The 13,984-nt window shown below is 40.7% G+C and overlaps 1 protein-coding gene across 5 annotated transcripts in view; it reads left to right on the top strand.

The window, feature by feature from the left end:
• The first annotated feature begins 495 nt into the window (after window positions 1-495).
• NINL (ninein like) overlaps window positions 496-13,984 on the top strand; it is a 203,231-nt gene continuing 189,742 nt past the window's right edge. For 2 of the 5 annotated variants that reach the window (XM_074317999.2, XM_074318000.2), the window contains exon 1: window positions 501-684. The gene's annotated coding sequence lies outside the window, so the exon portion shown is untranslated. Of the gene's footprint in view, window positions 685-915; window positions 1,203-13,984 lie in introns of those variants that run through there. The other 3 variants (XM_074317996.2, XM_074317997.2, XM_074317998.2) reach the window with 3 other exon arrangements.

Raw genomic sequence — 13,984 nt, forward strand, 5'->3', positions numbered from 1 at the left:
CATCAATGTGATTGGATGGCCATCAGGTGTGGCTAGTTGGCCATCAGCTGTATCCAGTGAGCCATTGGCCACTATTATAACTGCCATGGCTACGCTAGCAGAAAAAATGGGGGCTAGCAAGCGAATGGTGGCTGGCAATGGTGGATTGCAGTTAGCAAGTGAGGTTGGTTGGCACAGAAGCAGACGGCAGGACGCTGCAGCCTGCATCTCCAACCCAGACGCCAGCTAGAATATAGTGGTGTGACTCCCCTATCTATGGCTTCGTGGGTGTTCCTTTTTGGCCTCAACATGTCCTGCAATCTTATGTGGGGAGCTGGAACTGAGACCTGACACAATGCATGACACCTCCTCACACTCCGTAATCAGCCCCACCAGCTCCCCTGGGACCCCGCCTGCCCCGCCCACTTCCATGGCCGCCTCACGCCCCACTTCCGGCCTCCTAAGGCCCATTCTACTCCTCTTCCCGACCTATACCCCGCCCCACTCCGGGTTTGGCCAGCTGCGCATGGCGAGAGGAGGAGGAGGGGGAGGGGGTGGCCCTCGGTGGATGGGAGAAGCCGGGCATCTGCACCTCCAGACACAAAGAGCAGCTGACTGACCCGGGGTAGGAGCCGCGGGCCATCTTAGCGCCCTTGGCCCACGTCCCAGTGCGCCGGGCGGAGACGGGAGACACCCGCTGTCCTGGTGAGCAAGGCCTGGGGCGGGGCCGCGGGACCGCACGTGCAGGCGGCGGCTGGGCCGCCAGCGCGCTCCTCCCTGGGAGTCGCGGAACAGCATGGTTTGCATCTCTCCGGCTGCGCCCCAAGAAGTCAGGTGGGACCAAAGTGTCCTGACCCGCGACCCTGGGCGGAGCGGAGACGGGTTTTAGAAATTGCGGCAGCCTTTCTGCCCTCACCTCGGCGCCGCGGGACTGGCATCAGCGTGGGGGCCGCGTTCTCCCCTCGCCTTGGTGTGTGGGCGCCACGAGTTCGGTGTTATGTAGTGTCCTGCTTTCCCGTCATCCTAGAGGGCCCTGGGTGGGGTCACTTTAAAGTAAAGTGACCTACGGGAGTCCGGCTGCTTGACCAAGACTTTAAACACCAGGTCCTACAATGAGGCCGTTTCTGAAGTGTCCGTGCTTGTTTGAGCAGGGTTTGCAGCATTCGGCCCCTTTGCTAAAGTGGACGTTAAACTCCTGGCGTGCGATCCAGCATCGGGCGAAGGTAGTGGTTTCGTTGGGAACCTGGAGGATGAATGGTTGGGGAGAGGTGGGCCACTGCGGTGGCCGAGGTGGGCCACTGCTGCCTAATTTCGCTCCCCAGATGCGTCGCTGAAGGCGGCCAGGTGCCTTTATTGCCCATCCCACTGTTGCCAAGTCCCTTCAGACTTCCCCTGTCACCTGCAAAACGCGAGGGCCCCATTCCTCTGACACATCGAATTATTCCACAGAGTCATCTATAAAAAGGATTGCGTCCCACTATAGAACAACTTTTTAGGTTGTAGCTTGTAGCTGTTTCCTTTTCTTGTTTGATAAGTTTGCATTTGAAAAAATTGTTTGACATAAGACCGCAACTCTCTGGGGCGGAAAAGTCTGCTGTGAGTTTTATTTATTGTAGTAGGATCGCCCCCTTTCCTCCCATCAGTGTGCTCAGTCACAAATGCCATATAGGAGTCTGTCCAATCTCTTGAGTGTTTCGCACTTATAGACCGGTGTCCGGCTGCATTGTTAAAAGCTCTGTGTAGGACTGTGTGTTTTGCACAAGGTGGAAGTGAAGAAGGGTCACTTGATTCCTTTCTGCTTTAGGTGACTTAGGCCAAATGTGGAACTGGGAAGAGAGCCAGGGAAAGAACTATGAAGCTAGAGGGCTTGAAGGTCAAGTGAGGCTCAAGGTACCACCACCAACACTGTCAATAGGAGGCAAGGATTATGAGTGACGGTGACTTTTAGAAGCCTTTGCTATGGTTTCCACATTGGACTTAGAATACTTTTAAAAGAAGATTTTTAAAAATTAATGATAGTTAAAACTGGTGTGTTAAACAGAACACAGTCAGCATCCTCACAGTTTTTATAGCTGTGTACAAAAGTATATGTATATTGAAATAAAAATGCTAAGGCAGTTAGAGAGGTAGGCTATCACTGTGCTGTTCCTTTCCTATTTGGTTTATCCATCATCTAGTAGTTTAAAACAATTACAAATTTAACTGGTCTATACTGGAAAATAGAAGGGGGATATGTGTGTTTAAATATAGTTCAAATTCAATAAAAATTAGGGGATAATTAGTTTTGCAGAATGAGAAAATAACCTTTTCCGAAGAACTTGAACTTCAGATAACATTTAATAACCACCAAATTAGAAAGAACACTTTAAAGGAAAAGTTAGGGTTTAAAATTTTTTTAATTGAGTTTGATTGAGGAATTGGATAGTTAAATTGAAGAATTGATAAACTTTGATGGAAAACTTTTTCTCTAAATTGTGTTTATCTCATATATTGTGGTTTGCAGGGCTGCTTGGAGACGGGTGAACTGACAGTCATATATGACAGCATTTTGTAAATCCCTTAGTGTTAGCGTGTCCTTTGTTCTGAGTCCTTATGAACCTTTGGTGAGTGACTTTAGATCCTGGTTGGTGGATGGCTCTGGTTTCCCCCCCCCCCCCCCCCTTTGAAGATGAAATGTGGCATTTGAGACTTGGGGTGTATGACCACATTCTTTCTACCTTGGACGATTAGGTTTGGGTTTTGCCTTGAACAGGTGGCTGCTCGATACTCTCCTTCCCTGACTCAAGAAAGGTCTGTGCCCTTTCCTTGCTCCCGACTAGAAAGGCATTTCCAGTGCCATGGCCACTTTGCTCTCAGTTCCCTGGTCATTCTGTGAAGGTTGAGCGGCAGTGGCTGTAACTGGACACTAGATTTGAGTTTAGCTTAGTCATTGGTTTCAAGTACAAATACAAATTGGGAATTCAGGCTCAAGGGCAGAGATTTGGTTAATCATAAGCAAGAGGCTAAAACTTTGGTTCAGACTCCACCTGGAGCTATTTGGAGGGTGGTGGTAGCAAACGGTTTTCCTTCCCCATCCTTAGGCTAACCTTGAGCCTCTTGATCAAAGTTCCCTACCAAAGGATTCTGACTGTTATCTTAATGAAGAGTCGGACAGAGGCATCTCATGGAGCATGTTCTGTATTTTTATCTTTTGACAAGAGTTGGAGCATGCCTCTGGTGCTGCCTGGTTGCACTTTTCAGTCTTTCTCAATCCTGGATTGTCCTTTTCTAGACTTCAAGGGGATAAATGGCTTCTAATTTCTCAAAGTCTGGTGCATAGTCTGCCTTGAGTTGAAATCATTTGTTTTTCAAATGAATGAAAGCTTTCCAGGTGATTCTGATGCACTCAAACTTTGTGCATTGACTGTTATTTTGTATTTCACGAGACAAAATTGGCAAATCTTTTTGTGATATGAGACATTCCCTTTTGATCCAGTTACCTTATTTTGGGATCTCCTTTGTTTAATAAATTAAGATTTTGTTGTGTTGGAGTTTTTGAACGTAGTCATCATTTATTGTCAAAGTTCTGAAAGGAAATCGTTCTCCACAATTTCTAGATTTTCAAGGTTCCAGTAAAGAATTTTATTTTATTTTATTTTTTTTTCCTTTTTTTTTTTATTAAATTTATTGGGGTGACAATTGTTAGTAAAATTACATAGATTTCAGGTGTACAATTCTGTATTACATCATCTATAAATCCCATTGTGTGTTCATCACCCAGAGTCAGTTCTCCTTCCATCACCATATATTCGATCCCCCTTACCCTCATCTCCCACCCCCACCCCCCGCCCCCCTTACCCTCTGGCAACCACCAAACCATTGTCTGTGTCTATGAGTTTCTGTTTCTCATTTGTTTGTCTTGTTCTTTTGTTGCTTTTGGTTTATATACCACATATCAGTGAAATCACATGGTTCTCTGCTTTTTCTGTCTAACTTATTTCGCTCAGCATTACACTCTCAAGATCCATCCATGTTGTCACAAATGTTCCTATATCATCTTTTCTTACTGCCGAATAGTATTCCATTGTGTATATATACCACAACTTCTTCATCCATTCATCTATCGAAGGACATTTTGGTTGTTTCCATGTCTTGGCCACCGTAAACAAAGCTGCAATGAACATTGGAGCACACGTGTCTTTATCTCTAAATGTTTTCAGATTTTTTGGGTAGATACCCAGGAGAGGGATTGCTGGGTCATATGGCAATTCTATTCGTAATTTTTTGAGGAACCTCCACACCGCCTTCCATAACGGCTGCACCAGTCTGCATTCCCACCAACAGTGTATGAGGGTTCCTTTTTCTCCACAGCCTCTCCAACATTTGTTACTATTTGTCTTGTTGATGATCGCCATTCTGACTGGGGTGAGGTGATATCTCATTGTGGTTTTGATTTGCATTTCTCTGATGATTAGTGATGTTGAGCATTTTTTCATATGTCTATTTGCCATTTGTATGTCCTCTTTGGAGAAATGTCTCTTCAAGTCCTCTGCCCATTTTTCAATTGGGTTGTTTGTTGTTTTGTTGTTGAGTTGCATGAGTTCCTTGTATATTCTGGATACTAGCCCCTTATCGGAGGCACTGTTTGCAAAAATCTTCTCCCATTCAGTTGGTGGCCTCTTTATTTTGTCAATGGTTTCTTTTGCTGTGCAGAAGCTTTTAAGTTTCATATAGTCCCATTTGTTTATTTTAGCTTTTACTTCCATTGCCTTTGGAGTCAAATTCATAAAATGCTCTTTGAACCCAAGATCCATAAGTTTAGTACCTATGTTTTCTTCTATGCAGTTTATTGTGTCAGGTCTTATGCTTAAGTCTTTGATCCATTTTGAATTAACTTTGGTACATGGTGACAAATAGCAGTCCAGTTTCATTCTTTTGCACGTGGCTATCCAATTCTCCCAGCACCATTTATTGAAGAGGCTGTCTTTGCTCCATTGTATGTTTTTAGCTTCTTTGTCAAAAATTATCTGTCCATATTTATGTGGTTTTATTTCTGGGTTCTCAATTCTATTCCATTGGTCTATGTGTCTGTTTTTCTGCCAATACCATGCTGTTTTGATTATTGTGGCCCTGTAGTACAAGCCAAAGTCAGGAAGTGTGATACCTCCATTATTGTTCTTTTTTCTTAAGATTGCCTTGGCTATTCGGGGTTTTTGTGGTTCCAAACAAATCTGATGATTTTTTGTTCTATTTCTTTAAAATATGCCATTGGGATTTTGATGGGGATTGCATTGAATCTGTATATTGCTTTGGGTAATATGGCCATTTTAACTATGTTGATTCTTCCAATCCATGAGCACGGAACGTCTTTCCATTTCTTTGTGTCTTCTTCAATTTCTTTCAAAAAAGTCTTATAGTTTTCAGCATATAAGTCTTTCACATCCTTGGTTAAGTTTATTCCTAGGTATTTTATTCTTCTTGTTGCAATTACAAAAGGAATTGTTTTTTGTATTTCTTTTTCTGAGATTTCATTGTTGGTATATAGGAAGGCAATGGACTTTTGTACGTTGATTTTGTAGCCAGCAACTATACTGTATTCATTGATTGTTTCTAATAGCTTTTTGGTGGAGTCTTTAGGGTTTTCTATATATAGCATCATGTCATCTGCAAAGAGTGATAATTTAACTTCTTCATTCCCAATTTGGATGCCTTTTATTTCTTTCTCTTGCCTGATTGCTCTGGCAAGGACTTCCAACACGATGTTGAAAAGCAGAGGTGATAGGGGACAGCCCTGTCGTGTTCCTGAACGAAGAGCAAAGGGCTTCAGTTTTTCACCATTAATTATGAGATTAGCTGAGGGCTTGTCATATATGGCCTTTATTATGTTAAGGTATTTTCCTTCTACACCTATTTTATTAAGTGTTTTAATCATAAATGGATGTTGTATCTTGTCAAATGCTTTTTCTGCATCAATTGATATAATCATATGATTTTTGTCCTTTATTTTGTTTATATGATGTATCACATTGATGGATTTGCGTATGTTGAACCATCCTTGTGCCCCGGGGATGAACCCCACTTGGTCGTGATGAATAATCTTTTTAATGCATTGTTGTATTCGATTTGCTAGAATTTTATTTAGGATTTTTGCATCGGTATTCATCAGAAATATTGGTCTGTAGTTTTCTTTTTTTGTGCTGTCCTTACCAGGTTTTGGTATCAGGGTAATGTTGGTCTCATAAAATGAGTTGGGGAGTACTGTTTCTTCTTCAATTTTTTGGAAGAGTTTGTGCAGAATTGGTATTAGATCCTCTTTGAAGGTTTGGTAGAATTCACTAGTGAAGCCATCTGGTCCCGGACTTTTGCTTTTGGGAAGGTTTTGGATGACTGATTCAATTTCGTTACTGGTGATTGGTCTGTTTAGATTTTCCAGGTCTTCATGGTTCAGCCTTGGAAGGCTATATGTTTCTAAGAACTTATCCATTTCTTCTAGGTTGTTGAATTTGGTGGCATATAGTCCTTCATAGTATTCTTGGATGGTCCTTTGTATTTCTGTGGTGTCCGTGATAACTTCCCCTTTTACGTTTCTGATTTTGTTAATCAGTGTCTTCTCTCTTTTTATCTTAGTAAGTCTAGCCAAGGGTTTGTCAATTTTGTTAATCTTCTCAAAGAACTAGCTCTTTGTCACATTAATTTTTTCTATTGTCTTTTTGTTCTCTATTTCATTTATTTCTGCTCTAATTTTTGTTACTTCCTTTCTTCTGCTGACCTTGGGTTTCACTTGTTCTTCTTTTTCTAGTTCTTCAAGGTGTAACATGAGCTTATTTATTTGGGAGTTTTCTTGATTCTTGAGATAGGCCTGTAATGAGATAAATTTCCCTCTTAAAACTGCTTTCGCTGCATCCCAAAAATTTTGGTAGGATGTATTTTCATTGTTTCTTTGCCTTTCTGTTGTTGCCTATTATTTCTGTGTGGTGGTATTCTATGATGTTTCCCTCTGTTTCTTCTTTTATTTCAGTATATATTTCAGTTCTGGATTTTTTTTGAGTGGTTACCCTTAAGTTTATGTAAAATTAAGTTTGATATTTAGAGTATTCCATTATCTTCAGCACGCTTACTTTCTCAATTCCCATATTCCGGTTCAGGCCTTTACTCTCCCCCTTTTTGAGTTGTGGTTGCCACAAATTGTCCCTGTTGATGGTGGTCGAATAGCCTCCTTTAGTATTTCTTGTAGTGCAGGTCGTGTATTAGAAAATTCCCTCAGCTTCTGTATGTGATGATAATCTAATGGGCTTTCCTTTGTAAGTTACTGTCTTCTTTTCCCTGGCTGCCTTGAGGATTCTTTCTTTGTCGTTGATTTTAGACAGCTTCAATACATTGTGCCTTGGAGAAGGCCTGTTGGGATTGAGGTAACTAGGTGTTCTATTTGCTTCTTGGATTCGAGGGTCCAGTTCTGTCCACAAATTTGGGAAGTTCTCATCGACAATTTGTTTGAATATATTCTCTGTTCCCTTCTCTCTTTCTTCTCCTTCTTGTATGCCCATTATTCTTATATTGCTCTTTCTGATGGAGTCTGAAAGTTCTTGTAGAGTTCTTTCATTTCTTTTAAGTCTCAAGTCTCTTTCTTCTTCTATCTGTGTCATTTCCAGGTTTCTATCTTCGATGTCACTGATTCTTTCCTCCATCTGGTCAACTCTACTACCTAAGCTGGTTATTTCATTCTTAATTTCTTCTATTGAGTTCTTAATCTCCAGAAATTCTATTTGGTTCTTTTTTAAAATTTCAATCTCTTTCGTAAAATGCTCATGCTGTTCTTTAATTGAGTTTCTGAGTTCATTTAACTGCCTATCTGTGTTTCTTGTATCTCGTTGAGTTTTTTCAGAACTGCAATCTTGAATTCTCTGTCATTTAAGTCACATATTTCTGTATCTTTAAGTGCCTTTTCTGGAGATTTTTCACTTCCTTTCTGAGCTATCTTGTTGCCTTGGTTATTCATGGCGATTACTGGTTTACTATTTCTCTTCCTAGACATCTACAGGAGTGACTTCTGCAACAAGTTGATAGGAAGGGTTCTTTCTTTGTTTTCCAGTACTTGTTGGTAGAACGTTTTACTTTTTCTCCGACTGCAGGCTTTTTTTTTTCCTCTCTCACAAGGTAGTGATATGTTTTCTCTGCACTATTCCAGCTTCTCACACACTGGGGGGATTCCCTGGGAGACGGGCTTCTCCTCTGTTAATAGTTCGTCTAGGTCACAGGGCGCAGTGTCCCGGTGGATATGCGGAGAGCTTTTGATGTTCCAAAGCTCTTCCAGCTCCTGATTCAGAGCCCGTATGTTTCAGCAGTTCTGTTTACTCCTGCAGGGATCCGCCCAGATAGGTGGGCCAGGTTGGGGTGAGCTGTGAGAGGTGGCCCAGAGCAATGGCAGCGACCACCACCACAGCCGGTCCTGCTTCCACAGCTCTCTCCCCTTTGCCGGAACTAGTTGGGCTGTGAATTTGTGTCTGTGGGCCACAGTTCTCAAATATAGCAAATTTTCTGTTGTTTTGATCTGACACTGCTACTGTTTCGCTTCTAGCACTGGGCAGGTGGGGGCGGGGCGAGCTCTGGGAGGGGAGGGAGGGGGCGGCTAGTCTCAGTGCCTAAGGCTCCGTTCTCTGCTCGGCAGTGCGGGCTTAAACCACCGTTTTCAGCCTTTTTCCCTCAGTCTTTTCTCCGAGGTCTCTGCCGTGAGCGTTGGGTTCAGCCGTGTTATATGCTGTCCCCTCAGCCCTGTGGAGCCCGGGCGGAGCCCTAGCAGTCCGATCTCCCGCAGCTGCGGTAGTTCCGGGAAGCAGCGAGCTCGGCGCACTGAGCTAGGTCTGCGTCCTGCGCCCGCGCGGCTCCGTCTCCGTGCACTTCTCCCTTTCCTCCTCCCCCCACTCGCGCGAATCTCCCACCTGTAGGTGATTTCAGTCGGTAGTGGCCCTCTTCGTCTTGCCTGTCTGCTGTGCAGGGAGTCCTTTGTGGAGTTTTTGTTGTTCGATTCTTTGTAAATTCCAGGGGTGCTTTACAGAGGCTCACCTCACTCCGCCATTTTTCCGGAACCCCCAGTTTTTTTTTTCTTATACAAAAGAAAGATCCAACTTTGAGGATGCTGGTGCTCAATACCAAGAATTTTACATTTATAGATGTTCATCAGTTTTTAGCTGCCAGTGATGGAATACCTAATCAGTCTTGGCTTAAACAATTAGGGAGGTCCCAGATAAAAAATTCAGGGCTTCAAGATGGGTTGTTCCAGTGGCTGAACCAGCCTTGGGGGCCCCAAGTTGCTCCTCTTCTGCATATTGTCACGTTGGTAGTAGCTCTCTCACATCTGGAGGGAGAGGAAGGTTAGCTTTTGTAGCTCTCTTTTTAAAAATTTATTTTTCAATATTAGCATATTATATTAGTTTAAGGTATACAATGTAGTGATTAGACATTTATGTTATTTACAAAGTGATCCCCTGATAAGTCTAGTACCCATATGATATCATGCATATTTATTACAATATTACTGACTACATTTCTTATGCTGTACGTTACATCTCCATGACTTTTTGTAACACAATTTGTTCTATGTAATCCCTTTCACCTTTTCTCCCATTTCCTCAAGCCCCCTCCCATCTGGCAACCATTAATTTGTACGCTTTATCTGAGTTTATTTTTGTTTTCTTTGTTTATTTTGTTTTTTAAGTTCCCCAAATAAGTGAATTCGTATGGTATTTTGTCTTTGTCTGACTTATTTCACTTAGCATAATACCCTCTAGGTCCATCAATGTTGTCACAAATGGTAAAATTTAATTCTTTTTATGGCTGAGTAATATTCCATTGTATATATGTACCACATCATCTTTACCCATCTGTCCTTCAGTAGACAATAAGGTTGCTGCCATATCATGGCTATTGCAAATAATGCTACAATGAGCATGGGTGCATATACTTTCTTGAATTCGTATTTTGGATTTCTTCAGGTAAATACCCAGAAATATAATTGCTGGGTCATATGGTAGTTCTATTTTTAATTTTTTGAGGAACCTCTATACTGTTTTCCATAGCAGCTGCACCAATTTGCAATCCCACCAACAATGCACGAGGGTTCCCTTTTCTCCACACCCTCGCCAACACTTTTTTGTTGATTTATTGATGGTAGCCTTTCTGACAGTTGTAAGGTGATATCTCATTGTGGTTTTAATTTGCATCTCTCTGATTCTCTGATGATTAGTGATGTTGAACATCTTTTCATATTGGCCATCTGTTTGTCCTCTTTGGAGAAATGCCTGTTCAGGTTATCCGCCCAGGTTTAAATTGGATTGTTTGTTTTTTTGGGGTTGTTTAAATTCCTTATATATTTTGGATAGTAACCCCTTATTGGATGTATTATTAGTGAATATCTTCTCCCATTCAGTAGATTGTTGTTTTGTTTTGTTGATGGTTCCTTTGCTGTGAAAAACTTTTTAGTTCTATTTTGTTTATTTCTTTTTCTTTTGTTTACTTTGCATAAGGAAACACATTTTAAAAATTGCTAAGAGTGATGTCAGAGAGCTTACTGCCTATGTTTTCTTCTAGGAGTTTTATGATTTCAGGTCTTACATTTAGGTTTTTAATCCATTTTGAGTTTATTTTTGTATGTGGTGTGGCCTAGTTTCATTTTTTTTTTTTTTTTTTGCATGTATCCAGTTTTCCCAACACCATTTATTATAGAGGCTGTCTTTACCCCATTGTATGTTCTTGACTCCTTTATCATAGATTAATTGACCATATAGGCATGGATTTATTTCTGGGATCTCTATTCTGTTCCCTTGATCTATGTGTTTGTTTTTATGCCAGTACCTGATGTTTTGATTACTATAGCCTTCTAATATAGTTTGATACATGGTAGTGTGATACCTCCAACTTTATTTTTTTGTCAAGATTGCTTTGGCTATTTGGGGTCTTTTGTGATTCCATATAAAATTTAAGGTTATTTGTTCTATTTCTGTGAAAAATGCCATTGGTATTTTGATAGGGATTGCATCGAATATGTAGATTGCTTTGGGTAGTAAGGACATTCTGACGATGTTAATTTTTCCTGTCCATCAGCACGGAATATCCTTTTATTTTATTTTATTTATTTATTTAAGTCTTCTTCAATTTCTTTCTTACAATGTCTAACAATAATGAGTATAGATTTTTTTTTATCTCGTGGTTAAATTTATTCCTAGGTATTTTGTTATTTTTCCTGCAGTTGTAAATGGGATTGTTTTCTTAATTTCTCTTTCTGGTAGTTCATTATTTATGTATAACAATGCAACTGATTTTTAAATATTAATTTTGTATCCTGCAACTTTACTGAATTCATTACTGAGTTCTCATATGGTTTTGGTACCAGGGTAATGCTGGCCTCATAAAATAAGTTTAGGAGCCTTCCTTCTTCAATTTTTTAGAATACTTTGAGAAGGTATTCCTCTATGAATGTTTGGTAAAATTCACCTGTAAAGACCTCTAGTCTAGGACTTTTGTTTGTTGGGATTTTTTTGGTTACTGATTCGATTTTGTTAGTAGTTTTAGTCTGTTCAGATTTTCTGTTTCTTTCTGATTCAGTCTTGGAAGATTGTATGTTTCTAGGAATTTATCCATTTCATCCAGGTTGTCCAATTTGTTGGCATGTAATTATTTGTCGTATTTTTAAAAGATTTTTATTAAAATATAGCTAATATACAATATCATATTAGTTTCAGGTTACATCACAGTTATTCAAAAATACCCATCTGGCACTATACATAATTATTACCATATTATTGATTATATTCCCTATGTTAAAGAAGCGATCAAAATGATAAGTCCAGCAACCATCTGACACCATACCACACTATCATAATATTATTGACTTTATTTTCTATGCTGTATATTACATCCCCGAGACTTGTTTGTTTTATGCCTGGAACTTTGAACCTCTTACTCCCCTTTATCTTGTCCTCCCTTTTACATTTTTCAATTATAGTTGACATTCAATATTATTTTATATTAACTTCAGGTGTACATCATGGTAGACATTTATATAATTTATGAAGTGATCCCCCTGACTAGTACCCACCTGGTCTTATTTTACTATAATATAATATCGGGTCTAATATAATATAGTATAATATAATATAATGTAAAAATATTAATATAATTAATGTAATATAGTTAATATAATATAATACCGGGTCTTATATTAATTTTTGCTCTAAAAGATGCATTAGAGCTGAGTGTCAGGCTAGGTCTTATTTTTGGGGAAACACAGTAGCTGCCTTCGCTCTTCCACCGCCATGCCTCCTAGATATTTGAAACTCACCATATTCTAGACTGGATTTCTATCTTAATGTCCACCAACCCCAAACTCCTTTTCTCTGTTTCCTGTCTCAAGGAGTAGAAGCCTGATTTTTAGCCAGTGATGGTTCCAGAATGTCCCCATGGAAGGAGTGTAGGGAACTGTCCAGGTGTGCATAAAGGAGATGGGCTGGGCCCTCGCCTAGTTCTGCCTTGGTACAGATGCTAGTTTTAGTGCTGCCTATTTCTTGAAGTATCTTTGGGCTCCAAAGGTCTGTTCCTCATTTTCGCTACTTGTCAAGTGAGAAAAGTTTTCCCAAATCAGTTAAGATCTTGAACAAAGCAACTTAAGGTACCATACAATTCTGAAATTCTGTGACTTAAAAGAGGAGAGCTTTTTAAAAAAGTCTTTTATGATAGAATTATTGAAATCGTCAATTTCTTTAAGCAGACAAATCTCTGATCTCATGTGTCAGTAAGGGACAGGTGTGTGGCCAGGTTCCTCTGTTTCTTGACTTCCAGCACTTCCAGATTTCTTTCTTGTACTGGATCTGGTTCCTGGGTGAGTCAGGGTAGAGTTGATTTTTACCCTGGATACTTGCAGGGACCACCAGGAATAGGCACGATTTATAGAATTTAAGGTGCCCTGATGCTCCTGGGCAACTCTGCTCCCTGGGACTACCAGTCACTGGAATGTTGGAAACTTTGGTGGTAGTGTTTCAAGTCTCATTAGATCTTGAACCCCACCTTTGTCAGATTTGGAAAGTGTTTTTAGTATTCTCTAGTCCCATTTGATTCAGGGGAACTTTGCATCAGCCCAGGATTATGGCATATTATTTTAGTTTATTTTGTTTGGCATGGACTTTAAGCATCTGTAATAGCAAAATACAATGATTTCCCCATGGCCTGCTTTCTTGGACTACCACATTTTATCTACATTTAAGATGATTAGTTCTTGGTAAATCATTTTTTTTTATTTTTTTTAAGATTTTTGTTGGGGAAGAAGAACAGGACTTTAATAGGGAACAGTGTGTACTTCCAGGATTTTTTCCAAGTAAAGTTGTCTTTTTAATCGTACTTGTGGAGGGCGCAGTTCAGCTCCAGGTCCAGTTGCCGTTGTTAGTTGCAGGGGATACAGCCCACCACCCCTTGTGGGAGTTGAACTGGCAACCTTGTGGTTGAGAGCCCACTGGCCCATGTGGGAATCGAACTGGCAGCCTTCGGCGTTAGGAGCATGGAGCTCCAACTGCCTGAGCCACCGGCCCGGCCCAGTTCTTGGTAATTCTGAATCTGCTTTTAGAGCCATTGAGTTGTTGGTGTTGACACTGACCTTCACAGTGTTAAGTCCGGGAATCTTTCACCCCTCAGAAAGACAGAGACACACACGACAATGTAAGTCACACAGCGAGGTTTATTTCCAGCTAGCTGGGGTCCCCGTCTCTGCCCCACGCAGCGGGTTTTAACAAAGGACCCCTAGCCTACAAAGCTAAGCGTTTTTATAGCAGTTTTAGGAGCTTAGTAATTACTAAAGTCTTAGGGAGTACAGTATGGACTTCAATTTTCACATAACTAAGACATTCTGTAATTTCTAAAGTCTTAGGGAGTGCAGATTGCTATGCTTCAAAGAGTTTACAATAGATACGCTTTAAAAAGCTTTTATATCAGGAGATAAAACACGTGGTCTCTATGTCCACATCTTGGAACTAACAATTAGGCC

This window comes from Rhinolophus sinicus, chromosome 13, assembly GCF_057876585.1.
Source record: "Rhinolophus sinicus isolate RSI-liver-muscle chromosome 13, RSI-T2T, whole genome shotgun sequence".
In the NCBI taxonomy this organism is placed as follows: domain Eukaryota; kingdom Metazoa; phylum Chordata; class Mammalia; order Chiroptera; family Rhinolophidae; genus Rhinolophus; species Rhinolophus sinicus.